Source organism: Saccopteryx leptura, chromosome 2 (assembly GCF_036850995.1).
Source record: "Saccopteryx leptura isolate mSacLep1 chromosome 2, mSacLep1_pri_phased_curated, whole genome shotgun sequence".
NCBI lineage: Eukaryota > Metazoa > Chordata > Mammalia > Chiroptera > Emballonuridae > Saccopteryx > Saccopteryx leptura.
Window position 1 is genome coordinate 377,207,206 of NC_089504.1, and position 18,928 is coordinate 377,226,133.

The 18,928-nt window shown below is 40.1% G+C and overlaps 1 protein-coding gene across 1 annotated transcript in view; it reads left to right on the forward strand.

The window, feature by feature from the left end:
* JAM3 (junctional adhesion molecule 3) overlaps positions 1-18,928 on the forward strand; it is a 60,799-nt gene that overhangs the window by 9,743 nt on the left and 32,128 nt on the right. The gene's annotated exons all lie outside the window — the stretch shown is intronic.

Sequence of the window (18,928 nt, forward strand, 5' to 3'; positions counted from 1 at the left end):
CGTGATGGCAAACCTATGACACGCGTGTTAGCACTGACACGCGTCTGCATTCCCCAGAGAAGTATGGGGCCGCATGCCGAGAAGGACGTTTCATCCTCAGCTCCTGCACGGCCAGGTGCAGGAGCTGAGGATAAAACATTTGCTGTAGTGTAGACACTCTGTGCCGGAGGTCTGTAGGCCAAAACAACAAAACTCCGGCACAGAACATCTAGTTCTGGGACTTCTAGTTAGGCCGTTAGGGGATCTTTGACCTCACTTCCGGCCGGCGGAGCAGGGAGCAGTGGAATGCCAAGGGGGACGCATCTTTGGGGGCCCTGTGATCGCCATTACCAGCAACCACATAATCACAGCAACCATCATCCAATCTACTGTTCTGGGGTGTCGTGGATTTCTAATTGACCATCATTACTGAGATAAGTGAGGGAGAGGCTGGGAGAGGTGTGGATTTCTAATTGACCATCATTACTGAGATAAGTGAGGGGGAGGCTGGGAGAGGCGAGGGCCTGTGCTATGGGTGCCGTTTCCGGCCGTTAGAAATAGCGGCAGCCATCTTAATTTACATAAGATGCAACTTGCAGAATTTCAAGATAGCATCTGGGCTCGGATGTTTGTCTACTTGAGGTCAAAACTTAAGAATCTGGAAAGGTGCCGCTTGGAGAATCAAGAGGAGTGCCACTATGAACAGGAAATATGGAGTGCCTGGAACCAATTACCAGACACTTTTAGCACCTTGAAAAATATAGCAATGGTTTTACTCACAATTTTTCCCTCTACGTATTTATTCTCAGCGTTAAATAATATAATATCAAAACCAACAAAAGAAACAGATCGACAGATAAAGTTAGTAGCGCTTGCCTGGGCTTGAAGTATAAAAAATACCAACCTTCAATAGAAGATTTAGCCAATGAAATTCAGCAACAAAAAAGTAACTAATAGGCAGGTTAGTTAAAGAATCCGCCCCCCCTCCCCGCTCCTTGTGACAGCTCCTAATGGACTGAACTGGGGTTGGGTTGCATTTGCAGGGATCTGGAATGGTGTTGGTGCCAACTTGGACTTGGTGAACATGTTAAGGACACTACTCTTTTATGGATTGTTGTTGTATTGGCCAAGAGTTTGCTTAAAGGCTTTAATCACTGTAAAAAAAAAAAAAAGAAGACTGGATAAAGAAGATGTGGCACATATACACTATGCTACTCAGCCATAAGAAATGATGACATCGGATCATTTACAACAAAATGGTGGGACCTTGATAACATTATACAGAGTGAACTAAGTAAATCAGAAAAAAACCAAGAACTGCATGATTCCATACATTGGTGGGACATAAAAACGAGAGTAAGAGACATGGACAAGAGTGTGGTGGTTATGGGGCGGGGGGAAAGAGGGAGAGGGGAAGGGGAGGGGGAGGGGCACAAAGAAAACTAGATAGAAGGTGACCGAGGACAATCTGACTTTGGGTGATGGATATGCAACATAATTGAAGGACAAGATAACCTGGACATGTTTTCTTTGAATATATGTACCCTGATTTATTGATGTCACCCCATTAAAATTAATAAAAATTTATTTATAAAAAAAAAAGGAATTCCCCCCTCCCCCTCACTTATCTTAGTTCACTGCACCCCACACAAGTTAAATAATATCAAGACCAACAGCCTGACCTGTGGTGGCGCAGTGGATAAAGCGTCGACCTGGAATGCTGAGGTTGCCAGTTCAAAACCCTGGGATTGCCCAGTCAAGGCACATATGGGAGTTGAAGCTTCCTTCTCTTCCCCTTCTTCTCTCTCTCTCTCTCCTCTAAAAGGAATTAAAAAAAAAAAAACCCAACAAAAGAAACTGACAGATGAACAAAGAAGTCACTAAGCAGGTAAGTTAAATAATTAGTTTTTAGTTTATTAAATACAGTTATATATTACAATTATACATATTGCCCTGGTCTGTTGGCTCAGTGGTAGAGCGTCGGCCTGGTGTGCAGGGGTCCTGGGTTCGATTCCCGGCCAGGGCACACTGGAGAAGCGCCCATCTGCTTCTCCACCCCTCCCCCTCTCCTTCCTCTTTGTCTCTCTCTTCCCCTCCTGCAGCCAAGGCTCCATTGGAGCAAAGTTGGCCTGGGCTCTGAGGATGGCTCTGTGGCCTCTGCCTCTGGCACTAGAATGGCTCTGGATGCAACAGAGCAATGCCCCAGATGGGTAGGTCATCGCCCCCTGGTGGGCATGCTGGGTGGATCCCGGTCAGGCGCATGCGGGAGTCTGTCTGACTGCCTCCTGTTTCCAACTTCAGAAAAATACAAAAAAAAAAAAAGCCCCCCAAAACAAACAAAAAAACCCAAACTATAGATATCGCGAAATTATGGGGTTTTTTTCGAAGTGACACACCACCTGAGTTAAGCTCGGTTTTTTGGCAAATTTTGACACACCAAGCTCAAAAGATTGCCCATCACTGATCTATGCTGTCGCAAATGGTAAGATTTCATTCTTCTTTATGGCCAAGTAATATTCCATTGTATAAGTGTACCACATCTTCTTTATCTGATTTTCTGTTGACAGGCACTTAGGTTGCTTCCATATCCTGGCTGTTGTACATAATGCTGCAGTGAACAGAGGGACACATGTGTCTTTTCAAATTAATTTGAAGTGTCTCAAATTTCTTTGGATAAATACCCAGAACTGTAATTGCTGGGCCATATGATAGTTGTATTTTTAATATTTTGAGGAACCTCCATATAGTTTTCCACAGTGGCTGCACCAATTTACAGTCCCACCAACAATGCACAAGGGTTCCCTTTTCTCTACATCCTTGCCAACACGTGTTTGTTGATTTATTGTTGACAACCATCTGATAAGTGTGAGGTGATTATCTCATTGTGGGTTTAATTTGCATTTCTCTGATGATGAGTGACATTGAGTATCTTTTAATTTGTCTGTTGACCACCTGTACGTCTTCTGGAGAAATGTCTATTCAGGTCCTCTGCCAATTTTTTAATTCGATAGTTTGGTTTTTTTGGTGTTATATTACTCCTTATGTTCTCCCAGTCTGTAGGTTGTCTTTTTGTTTTGATGATTTCCTTTGCTATGCAAAAACTTTAGTTTGCTGTAGACCCCATTTTTATTTATTATTTATTTATTTTTGTATTTTTCTGAAGCTGGAAACGGGGAGAGACAGTCAGATAGACTCCCGCATGCGCCCGACTGGCATCCACCCGGCACACCCACCAGGGGCGATGCTCTGCCCACCAGGGGACAATGCTCTGCCCCTCTGGGTGTCGCTCTGCCGTGACCAGAGCCACTCCAGTGCCTGGGGTAGCGGTCAAGGAGCCATCCCCAGCGCCTGGCCATCCTTGCTCCAATGGAGCCTTGGCTGCGGGAGGGGAAGAGAGAGACAGAGAGGAAGGAGGGGGGGTGGAGAAGCAAATGGGCGCCTCTCCTATGCGCCCTGGCCGGGAATCGAACCCGGGTCCCCCGCACTCCAGGCCGACACTCTACCGCTGAGCCAACCGGCCAGGGCCAATTTATTATTTATTTTTTATTATTGTTTTTACAGAGACAGAGAGCGAGTCAGCGAGAGGGATAGATAGGGACAGACAGACAGGAACAGAGAGAGATGAGAAGCATCAATCATCAGTTTTTCCTTGTGACACCTTAGTTGTTCATTGATTGCTTTCTCATATGTGCCTTGACTGTGGGGCTACAGCAGACCGAGTAACCCCTTGCTCGAGCCAGCAACCTTGGGTCCAAGCTGGTGAGCCTTGCTCAAACCAGATGAGCCCGCGCTCAAGCTGGCGACCTTGGGGTCTTGAACCTGGGTCCTCCACATCCCAGTTCAACGCTCTATCCACTGTGCTACCACCTGGTCAGGCAATGTAGACCCCATTTTTAAATTTTTTGTTGTTTCCCCTTGCCCGAGGAGAGATATCAGAAATATATATTACTACGAGCAATTTCAGAGAGTTTACTACCTATGATTTCTTCTAGGAATTTTATGGTTTGGGTCTTACATTTGGATTTTTAATTCATTTTCAGCTTGTTACTGTATATGGTGTTAGAAGCTGGGTCTAGTTTTATTTTTTCCATCTCTCTGTCCAAATTTTCTAGTACCATGTTTGAATAGACTGTCTTTACTGCACTGTATAATCTCGCCTCCTTTGTCATGCGTTCATTTACCATACAGGCCTGTGTTTGTTTCTGTGCTGTCTCTTTTGTTTCATTGATCTGTGTGTCCTTTTTTATTCTAGTGCCATTCTGTTTTGACTACTCTAGCCTTGTAGTACAGTTTGATATGAGATAGTGATACCTCCCACTTGGTTCTTTCTCAAGATTTCTGTGGCTCTTTGGGGTCTTTTAAGTGGTTCCGTATAAATTTTTGGATTATTTTGTTCTATTTCTATGAAAAATGCCATTGTTATTTTTATGGGGATTGTACTGAATTAATAGATTTTTTTGTGTAGTATGGACATTTTATTTTTGTGATTTTCTTTACCTCTTTTCCAAGTTGAGAAGAAGAGAGATAGAGAGACAGACTCCCACATGAACCCCAACCAGGATCTACCTGGCAACCCCCGTCTGGGGCTGATGCTGTGCCAATCTGGGACCATGCTCGCAAATGAGCTATTTTTAGCACCTGAGGTGAGGCTCCATGGAGCCATCCTCGGCACCTGGGGCCAATGCAATCGAGTCAATTGAGCCATGGCTGTGGGAGGAGAAGAGAGAGAAAGGGGAGAGAGACAAGTGATATGAAGAAGATGGTCGCTTCTCCTGTGTGCCCTGACTGGGAATAGAACCCAAAACATCCAGACGCCAGACTGATGCTCTACCACTGAGCTAAATGTCCAGACCCGTATGGACAGAGAGAGAGACAGAGAGAGGGACAGATAGGGACAGACAGGCAGGAAGGGAGAGAGATGAGAAGCATCATTCTTCGTTGAGGCACCTTAGTTGTTCATTGATTGCTTTCTCATATGTGCCTTGACCCAGCAGCTCCAGCAGTGAGTGACCCCTTGCTCAAGCCAGCAACATTGGGCTTCAAGCCAGGAACATGGGGTTATGTCTCTGATCCCACGCTCAAGCCAGTGACCCTGTGCTCAAACCGGCAATCTCAGGACTTCGAACCTGGGTCCTCTGTGTCCCAGTCCAAAGCTCTGTCCACTGCACCACTACCTATGAACGTTTTAATGATGTTAATTCTTCTCCATGAGCATGATATACCCTTCCATGTATTTGTATTTTCTTCAACTTCTTTCCTCAGTGTCTTATATTTTTTTGAGTGTAATTCTTTTATTTCCTTGGTTAAATTCCTAGATATTTTATTAATTTTTTTATGTAATTATAAAAGGATTGTTTTCTTAGTTTCTCTTTCTGATACTTCATTTTTGGTCTATAAAAAAGCGACTAATTTCTGAATGTTTATTTTGTATCCTGCTGCTTTACTGAATTTATAAGTTCTAGTAGTTTTTTGGTGGAATAGTTAAGGCTTTCTATATATAGTATCATGTCATCTGCACATAATGACATTTTTACTACTTCCTTTCCAATTTGGAGTGTTTTCTTTTTCTTTCATACTCTCCCCTACTTTCTCCTTATATGCAAAAGAAAAAAATATGCCCTTCAACTGAAGGGTTCCTAACATCACGCAGCGAATGACTGCAGCATATGAAACGCCTATTGCTTCATCTCACTAAGTGTTTGGGAGAAGGCCATACTAAACTTTCAGGTGGAACACCCAGTGGCCCTCGGAGGCCTGTTTGTTTATATGGCACTTTCTTGGTCTGGACTCATCCATTCTTAATAGCTGTTTATCTACTAAGACATTTTTTTTTAGTGAAAACTCACTGATTTGTATTGGCAGCTCCTCCACTTAAAGATATGCTGGAATTTCCACTAAAACTTTTTATTATTCAAAGTTTGCTAGTTCAGGCACAAAAATTTTCCCCAGGCTTAAGATGTCTAATCTTTTTCTGCAAGTATCACTGAACCACTATTTAAATTTAAGAATGTCAAAGAGAAATTTTTCTTTACTGTTGAAACTTTAAACTTGACTTGGAAGAATTCTGGACACTAGTACTTTGGATGAAATATCTTTCCCACATATTAAAAATACTTGAAAATTTGCCATCTCATCAAAATAAACCATCAGGGAAGGTTTAATATGAGAAAGTTCGTCTCTGTTAGTATTATAACCTAAAATTTTAGAGAACCAGAAGGCTAATGAATCTCTAGAACCCAAAGGGAATAAAACTGAGAATAATATTTTGTGTTTGTAGAGCCTTTTACAATTTACAGTACTACTTTCACACTTTTTTTTACGTAGATCTCTTGATCTACGTAACAATCCAAGAGAATAGGGCTATATTATGAGACAGTTAACATCCTCAAAACTCAAAAGCATCAGCAATCAAAGTGGAAACCATCTTTTCTGTCTCTAAATTATTTTTAAATCAAAATTAATAAGAAACACAAATTAGGGCCATGGCCAATTGGCTCAGTGGACAGAATGTCAGCCTGGTGTATGGGTGTCCTGAGTTTGATTCCCAGTTAGGGTGCACAGGAGAAGCGACCATCTGCTTCTTTCCTCCTCCCTCATCCCCTCCTGTAGCCAGTTGCTCGATTGGTTCGAGCATGACCTGGGGCACTGAAGGTAGCTTGGTTGGTCCTAGTGCATCAGCCTCAGGTACTAAAAATGGCTGGGTACTTGAGCATTGGCCCCATATAGGATTGCCAGGTGGATCCTAGTCTGGGCGCATGCAGGTGTCTCACTATCTCCCTGCCTCTCACTTAAAAACACACACACACACACACACACATATGTATAAAATCAGAAACATACAAATTAGACCATGGTTTCTAATATATCAACATTGTAATATGTTTGAACAGAAAATATTTGTCAGCTCAAATCTAATGGAGCTAATGAGTGAAGTCCCTGCCCTTTTCTTAGAACCACAACTAAAGAATAAACACTCATTTGTATGACTATTATCTTTAAACTTTATGCTAGGCATAAGACAAGTTTTGTACCCTCAAGCCACAAACTATATGAAGAGCCAAGACACAGACATAGGAAAGACAGATTGCCATTAGTGACTTAAATTAGTAGGTAAATATAACATCAAAAATAAGATTTAAGGAAGACTATGATTGGAGTGGATCTAAGTTTTGTGGGGCCTGAAGCTGATAAAATTTTCAGGCCTCATTAAAAAAACAAATACAAAATTATGAATATAAAATTAGGTACAAAGTGAGTATTTATTAAGGAGAACAGATATCACCAAAAAATATATAGATTTAAAAAGCTGGCAATACAAATATAAAAAAATCTAGAAAAATAACACTTATGTTTTAGGATTTTTGATTACCTCATCATATGCAAGTGATTTTGTATTACTGTCTATGGAAATAACAATAATTAAGACTTTAATTTGGTATGGTTAATAAACATTTTAATATACATATTAACAGGTTAGGATAGTTTCTTTTCACTTCATATTTCACTATACATTGGTAATATAGGAAAGAAATACTTATTATTGGTAAATCATACAAAGGGTTAAGGGTTGTTGTGAAATTTGGGCAGAGTTCTTATCTAAAATTTCACATGAATGCTGTGGGATTTCAGAGCATTTCAAGTTTTCTTGCAGTGACTAATCTTACACTTTAGCATTGCAAAACAACCTCATTACCCACTTTTTCAGCCCCAGTCTTATTTCAGTGGCACTATAGGGTTTTAAAGTAACATTCACAGTGGTTCCAATGACGTGTTACAATCCTCATGAGTCAAGGGGAAGGATAGAACATGCCTGGAAGCCATTCCCACACCAAGATAGCTAGCAATCGCAACACCTATGCATAGTAGCGACTGTGGACCACAATAGTCCCACTGAACCAGAACTGAATGTGTTCCCAAGTCAACTCTGAGGCAAGGAGGGATGCCTGTGGCCATTACATTGCTGCCCAACGTAGGGAGAAGTATGGCAGAGTGGAAGAAGAGAACGGTTGTCACTGATTATAGCTAAGGCATCTAATAACTTGGTCAAATTTGAGGACACATTGATAGAATGCAATCCAGGGTGTTGAAAGGGATCCCTTTGTAAGTGGAAAGTCTAGAGGCCTAAGCTCAATAAGCTTCACCTTAATTTTTCTTCTGAATTGCAGATCAAATGAATTATTGTGAAGTAGTAACGGAAGCAGCAGCTGCCACAGTTAGTAAATCTCTACCACTTTTTGATGAAAAATAAAACCTAACACTGAGACCTTATTATTGTGACAAGCCCTCGGCTACGTACTTTATATGAATTGCGTAATTAATTTTAACTTTATTGTATTAGTGTTATTTTTGTTATCACTTAAATACTTTTATGTATAACCACTGGTTTACAAAACAGTCCCACAAAGCGATATTACTGCTCTATAGATAGTAAAATTGACAAGTCACATTGCAGAAATTAGGTCCAAACCTCAGTCTAGCTTGTGCTTCTCTGATCAATAGGAATTTAGAAGCGAGAGAGACCATTCCAGGCTAGTGATTTTATAAAGGGTTTACAGAGAAGTCCATTAGGCTGGACATCAGGAAATGAATGGAGAAGACTAAGAAGACGATGCTCTTCATTTGGGGCACATGGGCCGTGATAATGAAAAAGAAATGGCAATAAACAAGAATTATTCAGAGTCGAAAGCCATGCTTCAAATCTTGTGACTTCTCAAAAAAAAAAATGAGTCAACTGCCATCTTATGATCAGTTTCCTGCTTAGTACATAGCTATCATCTTGTAAAGAAGAGGGAAAAGCAGCATTTCTCTAGAATCTTGACTCCCCCATATGGACATGGACATGCAAAGAAGGGCCTCTTCTCTGTCATTGGTCTACCCAAATGCAGTGATTTTTCCCCCTCGAAGGCAAGGTGGCAGTTTCCACCAGAAACTAAGGCTTTTACAACTGAGCACATTACAGTATTAGTCCATATAGACGAAGTGTAGCAAAGGGCATGTCATGAGGCTTCATTGAAGCCTCTAGACCCAGCTCAATTTTATTCCTCAAGATTTCATCAGAAGCAGCTTTAAAAAATGTGAGCTAAAAGGTGCTGCTCACACCAGAGTTTTAACAGATTTTATTTGCTCAACACGTAGAAAATGTACCTGACTACAAGAGCACAGAAAGTAAAATCTGTGAGCTTAAGAGAACAAAACACAAAAATGGACAACTCCTCAAGAAAGTTTCCTGACTCAACTCACCCTGAGGAATAATTTGTTGTAATTTGCAAACAGCTTGAGGGATATTAGCCACATGGTATTTAGTAGAAGAAAATATTTGTTCTGGCTTCAGTGAAATCCAAATCTCTCATCCAGTGTTAGGAAAGATCCTTTTAGGCTTGTTTTTTCATTGCTATTGCTTAAAGGGAAGGAAAGGGGAGAAAGCGTATGGCGAAAAAAGAAACAGAGAGAGACCTGTTGTAAATGGATGTCACGGGTCGACGGAAGAGGAATTCCTACAATAATTTTATCTCAGCATTTCATTCTGTTTTTCATATAGCTCAACTCTGCACACCTCCTGGAGCTGTACTGCTAATGAAACAGTATGGACATAATAGAATCAAGCCCCTCTAAAACTGCATACAGTCTTTGTTTACCATTTAAATCAAAGTCTTCATCCTGACCTGCCTGCAGAGTAATTTAAATTGGAAATGTATAGAGAATATGATCCGATGTTTGACACTAAGTCATCATCCACACAATAGTCTAACGGAAAAGTCAGGATTCTTAATAACACAATTATTAATAACTGAATTAATGGAAAAACCAGAGAATAATAAAATAATACTCTTGTATACCACCTTGAACTCTTCATGCAGTTAGCATTTCTAGTCAGAGGACGTTCATTCTAAGGATGTTTCCCCATAAGGATCATGGGCTCTAGAGCAGGCTTCTCAATCCTGAGGTGCATGGATGATCTTCTGGGGGTTGTAATCGCCCTAAATAGTATATAAAATGTTTCATATATGTACATAAAAGTACATTTTTGGAGAAAAGGGCCCATAGTTTTTATTGTTTCTTGTAAGATATTCAGACTGCAAGTTACTTTGCTGATGTACTGTCTAGCTCTTAAACAGTACCTGGTAAGTTAAAAACACTTAAATATTTGTTTTTACTGAACAACTGCTCTAGAGATTCACAGCTAAGGTTCTGAGTCCATTCCATATTAGCAGTGGACTTAAAGCTGGATAAAATACGGTGAGTGAAAACTTTATGTCTGATTCTAAAATTCAGATCAAATTAAGACTACCAACCATACCAGATAGCTACTAAATTTTTTTCATAGTAAACGCAGAAACTCTGAAAACACTAGAGGTAGTGAATAAGGTTACAGCAAATAAAAGGAAAAAAAGAAGATAAAATCGTACAATAAACCTAGGGCTCTGAAAAATGAGCTTGCCCAACCTCACAGTGGAAGAGAGTTACACACCAAGTTTACCTGGTTCCAAAACACCTGTAAACATTCAGAAGAGGAAGAGATTTCTGTGAACTAGATATTCAAAATCTTCAAATGTGCTTTTAATTAGCTAATACATTAATTCAAATAATCAGTCAAACATTCTCTTATATGTCCATGAAATAATTTCTGTGTATCTGAAACTCACCCAGTTAAAATGAGTTATCAAATCAGAGGAAAGAAATGTGGTATTTAAATTACTTTCAAGTGACTTGGATTAAAACCACTATTACTTTGCCAAGGTCCAAAAATGAATCACATGCAAAGCTGGGAAGCGAATCAGAATGCTTAGCACCCATGATGCAGTGAAAAGTATCTGAAAGGCTGTAAAGGGTGCCTTCCCGAGAAGCAGTGGGCGGCTCCTCCTCACAGCACATGGGCTGAGCCTGTAGAAATGTGACTCTCAGATTCAGATTTCAGCTGGAAAGTTTAAGATTACCTTTATATTTTGCCCCTGAATGTCTTCATCTATATTAATTAGTAAGAGGGTAACCATGTGCTAATTCAAGTGCCTGTCTAGCTGACTGTTTGGATAGTCCCTTTACTTTGAACTGACTTCATTGGGGTGTTGGGTGCTAGTTTATCAGCAGTGAACACATTTGGATTCTTTCCTTTAGTAGATGCTGTCCAGAATTATTCTTTTCCTGTCCTGTACCAGTCAGTGAAGGACTCCTCAGTTTGTGTTCTCAAAATTTACCAAAGTTGGTCTGTTTAATAGGGTTCATTATCATTACATGTTTGCTGTAACCCCTTAAACTTTTCAAATTTAGAGACGTGGTTGGAAGAGTACTTTAAGGTAAATCCCCTCCTGTGCCACTTTTTAGTTCCTTTCTCTGGATCTTCAATGAAGTGATCACATTTTTTCTGAGGCAGACAGTGTCTGTGACTCTTAATTCTGTAGGGTCCTTGTGTCTCCTGCTGAAGGATTGCTTTCTGCAAAACAGCCGGGTTCTCTGCTGCTTCCCACCCACAGAGCCTTCCTTGCCGAGGAGGAGGTGTGATATGGGAAAGTTATGAGTGCTTTTCTAAACCTATTTGATTGATGGCACAGATGGTGAGGAGAATCCCTTGAGGAACTAACAACTGAGTGAGTGGTAGCAGAACTAAGAAATCTGTAATTAGACTCCCATTCCCTTTCGGACCATGTAGAGTTCCCACTCTTATTTTTGTGTCAGAGTCCTGTTTCCCAGTTGGTGGGGAGCTCCTTGAAGGAAGTCTTGGTTTATATGCCACTGAAACTCCAACACCCAGAAAGTGTGTCTTTAATATAATAATAATAATAGTAATAATAATAATAATGGCTAACATCAATTGAATGCTTTCTATGTGTTATGTGCCATACTGAGCACTTTAAATATGCTATCATATTTCATTTGTATAACCTTAAAAGGGAAGTACTATAATTACCCCATTTTATGGATGAGAAAACAGGTTGAATAGAGACTCAAGTAGCAAATACCCGGTATGCATTGGAAACAGAATTAATCCTACGCATTCTAGAGTCTGAGCTCTTAACCCACTGTATTGTACTACGTCTTTATTAATGCTCAGTTTCTAAATAGATATTGCTGAGCAAAAGAGTGAGTGACCTAGACCTAAAATAATTTTCTGAAACCACACCGTGATGTTTTATGTTTTCTAAGAATAAACTGTTCTCAGTGTAAGTGGTCAGTCAGGATGCGTGGTACAGTGCTTGGTACTCATAACTCAAGGAGAGGTTTGCCTGTGTTAGAAACACCCAGTGGGGGTAACAGGGTAAATGACACAACATTTCTTCTCTGTTTGTAGCTTTTCCAGACAAAACCATCAGCAATTTCACAGGGAGACTTGACTTACGAACTTAACACATATTGCTTAATGATAATAAGTTAATATGAATTTTTTTTTTTTATAGAATGGCACTGTCATTTAAGTACAAATTAAAATGTGGATTTTCTGGCCCTAGCTGGTTAGCTCAGTCAGAGTATTGTCCCAAAACACCAAGGTTGCGTGTTTGATTCCCCAGTTACAGCACTTACAGGAAACAACCCAGGACTGCACAACTAAGTGGAAAAACAAACGGAAATGCCTCTCTCTCTCTCTCTCTCTCTCTCTCTCTCTCTCCCCCTCTCCCCCCTCCCTCTCTATCCTTCCTCCCTTTTCCTCCCTCTGTCTTTAAAATCAATCAATAAAAAATGATAATAAAGTATAGATTTTTGTCCTGCTTCTCTGTATAGTAAATGGTGAGCTCTTGGACCCACAAAGTATTTTCAAGGGGCAAGCACTTCACTATAAGAACAAAACATTTGATTTACTGAGAATAGGACAAGAATGTTTGTTTGTTCAGTGATGGGTAGCAGGGAAGCAACTGGGATAAGGATACTACTTCCTAAGGGAGAGAACATTGCCTGTAAGTCAGGATGTCTAGATTTTAATCTTGTTCTTCATTTTATTTTATTTTAAAATATTTATTTATTGATTTTTAGGGGGAGAGGAAGGGTGAGAGACAGAGAGTTAGGAACATTGAGCGTTCCTGTATGTGCCCTGACCGGGGATTTGTTGTTCATTTTAAATTTCTGTTGACTAGCTAAGACATTCCTGCTGTTAATACTTTAATATGTATTCCTAACTACACAAGAAAATACAGTAATCTTTGTGCCTTTATAATGATACAGTGGTTTTTTGGTAGAATTTTCTATCCTCCGCCAGAGTTGCCTTTTATCTTCTTAAAAAGCTAATCTGACCACATTACTCTTTATTTTTTCTTTTCCTCCAGGTTTTTTTAATTCACTTTTTAAAAACAGTTTTTTAAATTTATTGATTTTAGAGAGAAGAAGGGGGAGGGAGAGGCAGACAGACAGAAACATTGATCTGTTTCTGCATGTGCCTTGACTAGGGATCCAACCAACAACCTCTGCAAATCTGGACGATACTCGAACAACCAAGCTATCTGGGCAGGGCCCCTCACTCCAGTTTTTACTGAGTGCTTACTCTGTGATAGGAATTGTTATAAGTCCTTTGTAATCAGTAATTCATTAAATTATCTCAATTGCATTACGAACTAGGCACTGATACCCACATTTCACAGATGAGAAAACTGAGACACATTAGTACTCAAAGTGATGTCATAATCTGTGGAACTGTTACCAGCGCAGGCAGCTCAGTGCCGGAACTTATCCTGTCAGTTAGTACATCTTACTGCCTGCCAGGCAAACTTTTTTTTTCCTCAAAAATCTTTAAACAAAACATTTATGAGTCATTAATACATGTCAGTTACTGTGCTAGGCACTGGGGATTCAGAGGTGACCAAGGTTCAGGCACCTGGGTTCAAATAATCTCTCTCCAATAGTGCGTTCGACTGGAGTGCTTTCCTAATAACCATTCTGGTAATTTAATCAGGAGTATGGAGCCACCCCATTACACAGAAGGCAGCGTATTAAATTTTCTCTAAAATTTAATTTAAGACTAGTCTGTGACTTTAGGCCTCAAAGTGACAGGGTTATCACTTCCCCTTTTTCACTTTCATGTCAGAAGATGTCGATAGTATAAGCATCCTCTTAACCTGTATGTCATCAGCAAGGAGGTAAGAGCATTTATCTGGAGCACAACCTGGTTCATGTTCCTCTGTACTTGTAGCCGTATGACTCTCTGTGGATCAGTCTCCTCATCTGTAATGGGGAAAATCACAGGCCCTGCCTCTCTCACAGGATTGCTTGGAGAAACACGAATGCCCACCCAGAGCTGGTAAGGAACTTGGTGCTTGGCACATAGGAAATACTCCTGGAAGTGTGTGTGTGTGTGTGTGTGTGTGTAACGGTACATAGCCGGGTATATTTATATGAATATGTATGATTTATATAATGTGCACACACACATATAAAGTATTCTTGTTTGGATTATGGTTATAGTTTGACTTGAAACCTGCACTTCCATTTCTGATCCTGAGTTTATAGCTAATTGTAAACCGTTTTCCTGTAATAAAAATGTGGCCATATGAGATGGGTAGTTTTCACATACAAGCTATTGTTCTAGTTTTAGAGATCCACTGTCTTTTGTGCTTTTAAAAATGGAATGTGATTATAGAGATTGTGGTAGGAGGGAGAGGTTAGACTTCAGATCCCTGTATTATATGGGTGCTATGAGAACATTGGGCTTTCATTATAATACTGTATCTGTGTGAAATTTGGTTTGTGGTTATTCTATTAATTTACGGATATAGAAATTAAAGACTAAATCTTTTTCCATTGAGATGAATTATCTAAAAGAATATAGAGACTTCTGTTTTATTTTTACTTTTTCTGGAATGAGAATACTTCTTTTTTCTAAGCTTCAATTTTCTTTTAATGTGATTTTACCTATTTTCCCACTTTCCCATTCTCTTCTTTATTCTTTGGTACATTGTAGGATCTCATTTTTTTTTCTTTTTATTATTATTATTATTATTATTATTATTTTACAGAGACAGAGCGAGAGTCAGAGAGAGGGATAGATAGGGACAGACAGACAGGAATGGAGAGAGATGAGAAGCATCAATCATTAGTTTTTTGTTGCGACACCTTAGTTGTTCATTGATTGCTTTCTCATATGTGCCTTGACCGGCAGGCTACAGCAGACCGAGTAACCCCTTGCTCGAGCCAGCGACCTTGGGTTCAAGCTGGTGAGCTTTGCTCAAACCAGATGACCCCTCGCTCAAGCTGGTGAGCTTGGGGTCTTGAACCTGGGTCCTCTGCATCCCAGTCCAACGCTCTATCCACTGTGCCACCGCCTGGTCAGGCTGTAGGATCTCATTTTAAAGTTCAAAAACCGAGCCAAAGGCTAATTCTGGGATGTTTGGGGAAGATCATGCATGGTGTGAGAAAAATTGAGTTCCTTCCTTTTCAACACTGTGGTTTTTACTCACCCCTCCCACTTAGGATCATGCACAAGACAGAAAAGAAATTGCTTGAATTTTCATTGGTGTTCTTCTGTAGTTGAGGTAAACAGTGGATGTGTGTTGGGGTGGATGGAGTGCAGGCATGTAGCAGAGGCATAGGAACGGTATAAGAACAAGGAGTCATCATCAAGAAACATGTTAGTCCTACATTGTTACACCCCAAGCTTCTCACAGAAGGAAAAGGTTGGGATCGCTCCATTTCTCTGCCCCGTTTTGGGAGTGAGGAATTCTGGTTTACAGCTACTGCGTTCTTACTCAGCAGATCACTTTGTCCCAGGGCTACATATCAGTCCTGCTTTTCAATTCTGGACACTTTAGAAAATAATCAAGGTATACTTGGCATGAACTGCACATATTTAAAGTATATAGTTTAAAAATGTGGCATATGTGTAAACTCTTTAAACTACCACCACAATCAAAATATTGAACTCATCCACCACTACTGAAAATTTTTTGGTGCTCTCTTGTGATCCTTTCTTCTCCCCTCCATCCTACCCTGTCCCCTGGAGCCACTTATCTGTTTTCTGTTGTTACATGCTAGTTTGGCTTTTATAGAACTTTATATAAATAAAATCATACCATATGTACCCTTTCTTTAGATTTCATCCATGTTGCTGCATGCATCAGTGATTCTTTCCTTTTTATTGTGAATAGCAGTTACCATTGTATGGAAATACCACAGTTTATCTAGTCACTATTTATGGGAATTTGGGTTGTTTCTACTTTCAGTTATTACAGATAAAGTTGCCACGAATATTTTTCTATTAGTAATTATATGAACATGAGATTTCATTCATTTTTGTAAGTATGTGGGAATAGAATTTTTTTTAATTAAGATTTTTCTTTATTGATTTTAGAGAGAGGAAAGAGGGGGAGAGAAAGGCAGTGGGGGGGAAGGAGCAGGAAGCATCAACTTGCAGTTGCGTCTCGTAAGTGCCTTGACCAGCCAAGCCCGGGGTCTAGAACTGGTGACCTCAGTGTTCCAGGTCGATGCCTTATCTACTGTGCCACCACAGGGCAGGCAATAGAGTGATTGAATCAGATGATAAGTATGCATTTAAAATTTTAAGAAACTGCCAAGCTGTTTTCCAAAGTGGTTGCACCGTTTTACATTCCCATCAGCAGTGTATGAGAAATCCAGTTTTTGACATATTCATCAACACTTGATCTTGTTATTCTTTTTAATTTTAGCCATTCTAATAGGTGTGTAGCAGTATCTTATTTTTAATTTACATTTCAGTAATGGTTAATGATGTTGACCATCTTTTCTTGAATTTATTTGCCTTCCGTAAGGTCTCTGTTGCAGTTACTCAACTACCATTTTAGGGTGAAAACACTCATACACAATAAGTAAAGGAATGGGTGTGGGTGTGTTCCATGGAAACTTGATTATCACACAAACAACAGCAACAAAAAAACAGGGCTCAGGATGTATGCGACCTTTGGACTGTAGTTTGCGGACTCCTGACATAGATGATCATGTTGCCAGCAAATAAAGACAGAATCACTTCTTCTTTTCCAGTCTATATACTTTTTAAAATATCTTTTTCATGCCTAATCGCCCTGGCTAAAACCTCTGATACAATGTTGACTAAAAATCGTGAGAGAAGATATCCTCGACTATTTCTGATCTGACTGGAAATGCATTTAGTCTTCCATCATTAATTATAATCTTAGCTGTGGTTTGTTGAGGATACTGTTTATCTACCTCAGGTGGCACTGTACTAAAATTGATGTGCCATGAGGAGTTAACAGTTTTGTAAAGCCCACCCCCTCCACTTTCCCTGCTGTTCTCCAACATTTCAGTCTCTACTGGAATATTTCATAGCATTAAAAAAAATTTAAACACATTAACATATTAAAAACCATAATAAAGCTAAAGCCCATGTGTTGTAGTTTGAATATTTTTTCTCTTGTTGATGACAGTGGCATAAAACAAAAATAAAACAAATAACAAGTCTCTGTCTTCTGTATAGTGGTTCTTGGTAGGTGAAATTACCTTACATGTTCAAGCCTAGAGCCCCAGAGGAAGCTCACTCAATCAGCTTCCAAAGTAGGGTGAAGCGCATGCTCTGCCTGGACCATCCCAGCTCCTGAGGCCGTTTCCATGCACCTGGGAAGGATGCCAGGACAGAGCGGGCTCTAGAGAGGACTCGCTGGGGGTGCAGGTGCTGACTGGCATGCCTGCAGTTGAGATGCAGCTGTAATCTTGAGTTATTTCTCTGTATCTTACGAGAGCACACTTTCTCTCACTAATTTCTGACACTGGAATCTGTAATCATATGTGAAGTTGTGTTGCAGGATTGGGCTCACAGAGAATAGCTCAGTGCCAAGGTCTTATTGTCAGGGCAGTTGTTGGGGATAATTTATTTCCAGATGAGGTATTTTACAGAACGAGAAAATGCCTTGACACATGTTCTTTGTTTAGTGAGATGTATTAGTCATGTCTCAGTACCTCTGAGATGGGTCTCATTGCAGCAGACAGAGAATTTTATGTGTTCATCTGTGTTTTAGAGCTAAGAATACTTTACAGTTGGTCTAATTGGTTTGCAGTTAGAAAAAGTGACTGTGCCAGGTTCTTGCGAAGCTGGTGACCACCTCTGCACCAAGCCTTTTTGTAACTAGTTAGTTACTTCACTGGAGGCGAACAGTGAAGCTTAATGTCCACTGCATAGACCCTTTCTGAACCAGTGAAGAAAATTGAGAGATCACTGCACTCTTACCATAGAAGTGGTGCATTCCTCTGGGTGATTCTGTCCCTTCTCTCTTTCCCTCTGCCTTCCCCCCACCTCACTCCTCTGCTCCCCTCCCCCCACGTTTACTTTCCCTTCTTTCTTCTTCTTCTTTTTTCCCAACCACTAATTTAGGGTATTTTATTCATATTTTTACTTGGTGGTTTGATGCTGAAAGGGCATGTAAGACCTAGCCCTTTATTACTATGACAGTAAATTCTTCCCCGTGATAATCCTGGACTTTGTACTCAAATTGTATATCCTATCAGAGGCGGAAGGGGCCTGCGAAGAAATCCTCCCAGGGTAGTTATTTCTTCACACACTTCTAGCTAAGGTGGCTACTAGATGGAATTTTACTCCAGTGTTACCTGACTTGGTTAATTGGGCTGGTGGTCAAGAAATCCTTGTTGTTTTTGGTTTTGATAGAGAATTAAATAGAAACAAGATAGTTTTATATGGCATCTCAAATTAATAGCATCTCATCTGATGTCTTCCTGTTAGGTTAACACTGGAATAGAGTACGGTACTGCTTTAATTCCGCATTTAGGGTTGCCACTGAGAGTCCTTTATGGAGTGAGCATATGTGCCATGAAATTACATATGTTTTTCTTTTAAACTTGAGATTCAAAACAAGAAGTGCCATACCCATTGTGTTAGTCATGGTTCTCCAGAGAAGCAGAACCAATAGGATGAATAAAATAAAATAGCTCTTATTTATTTTAGGTGTATATGGTTTATATGTACAAAGAGATTTCTGATGGAGGCCGGGTGCCTGTGATTGTGGAGGCTGGGGAGGTCACGCTGCAGGGT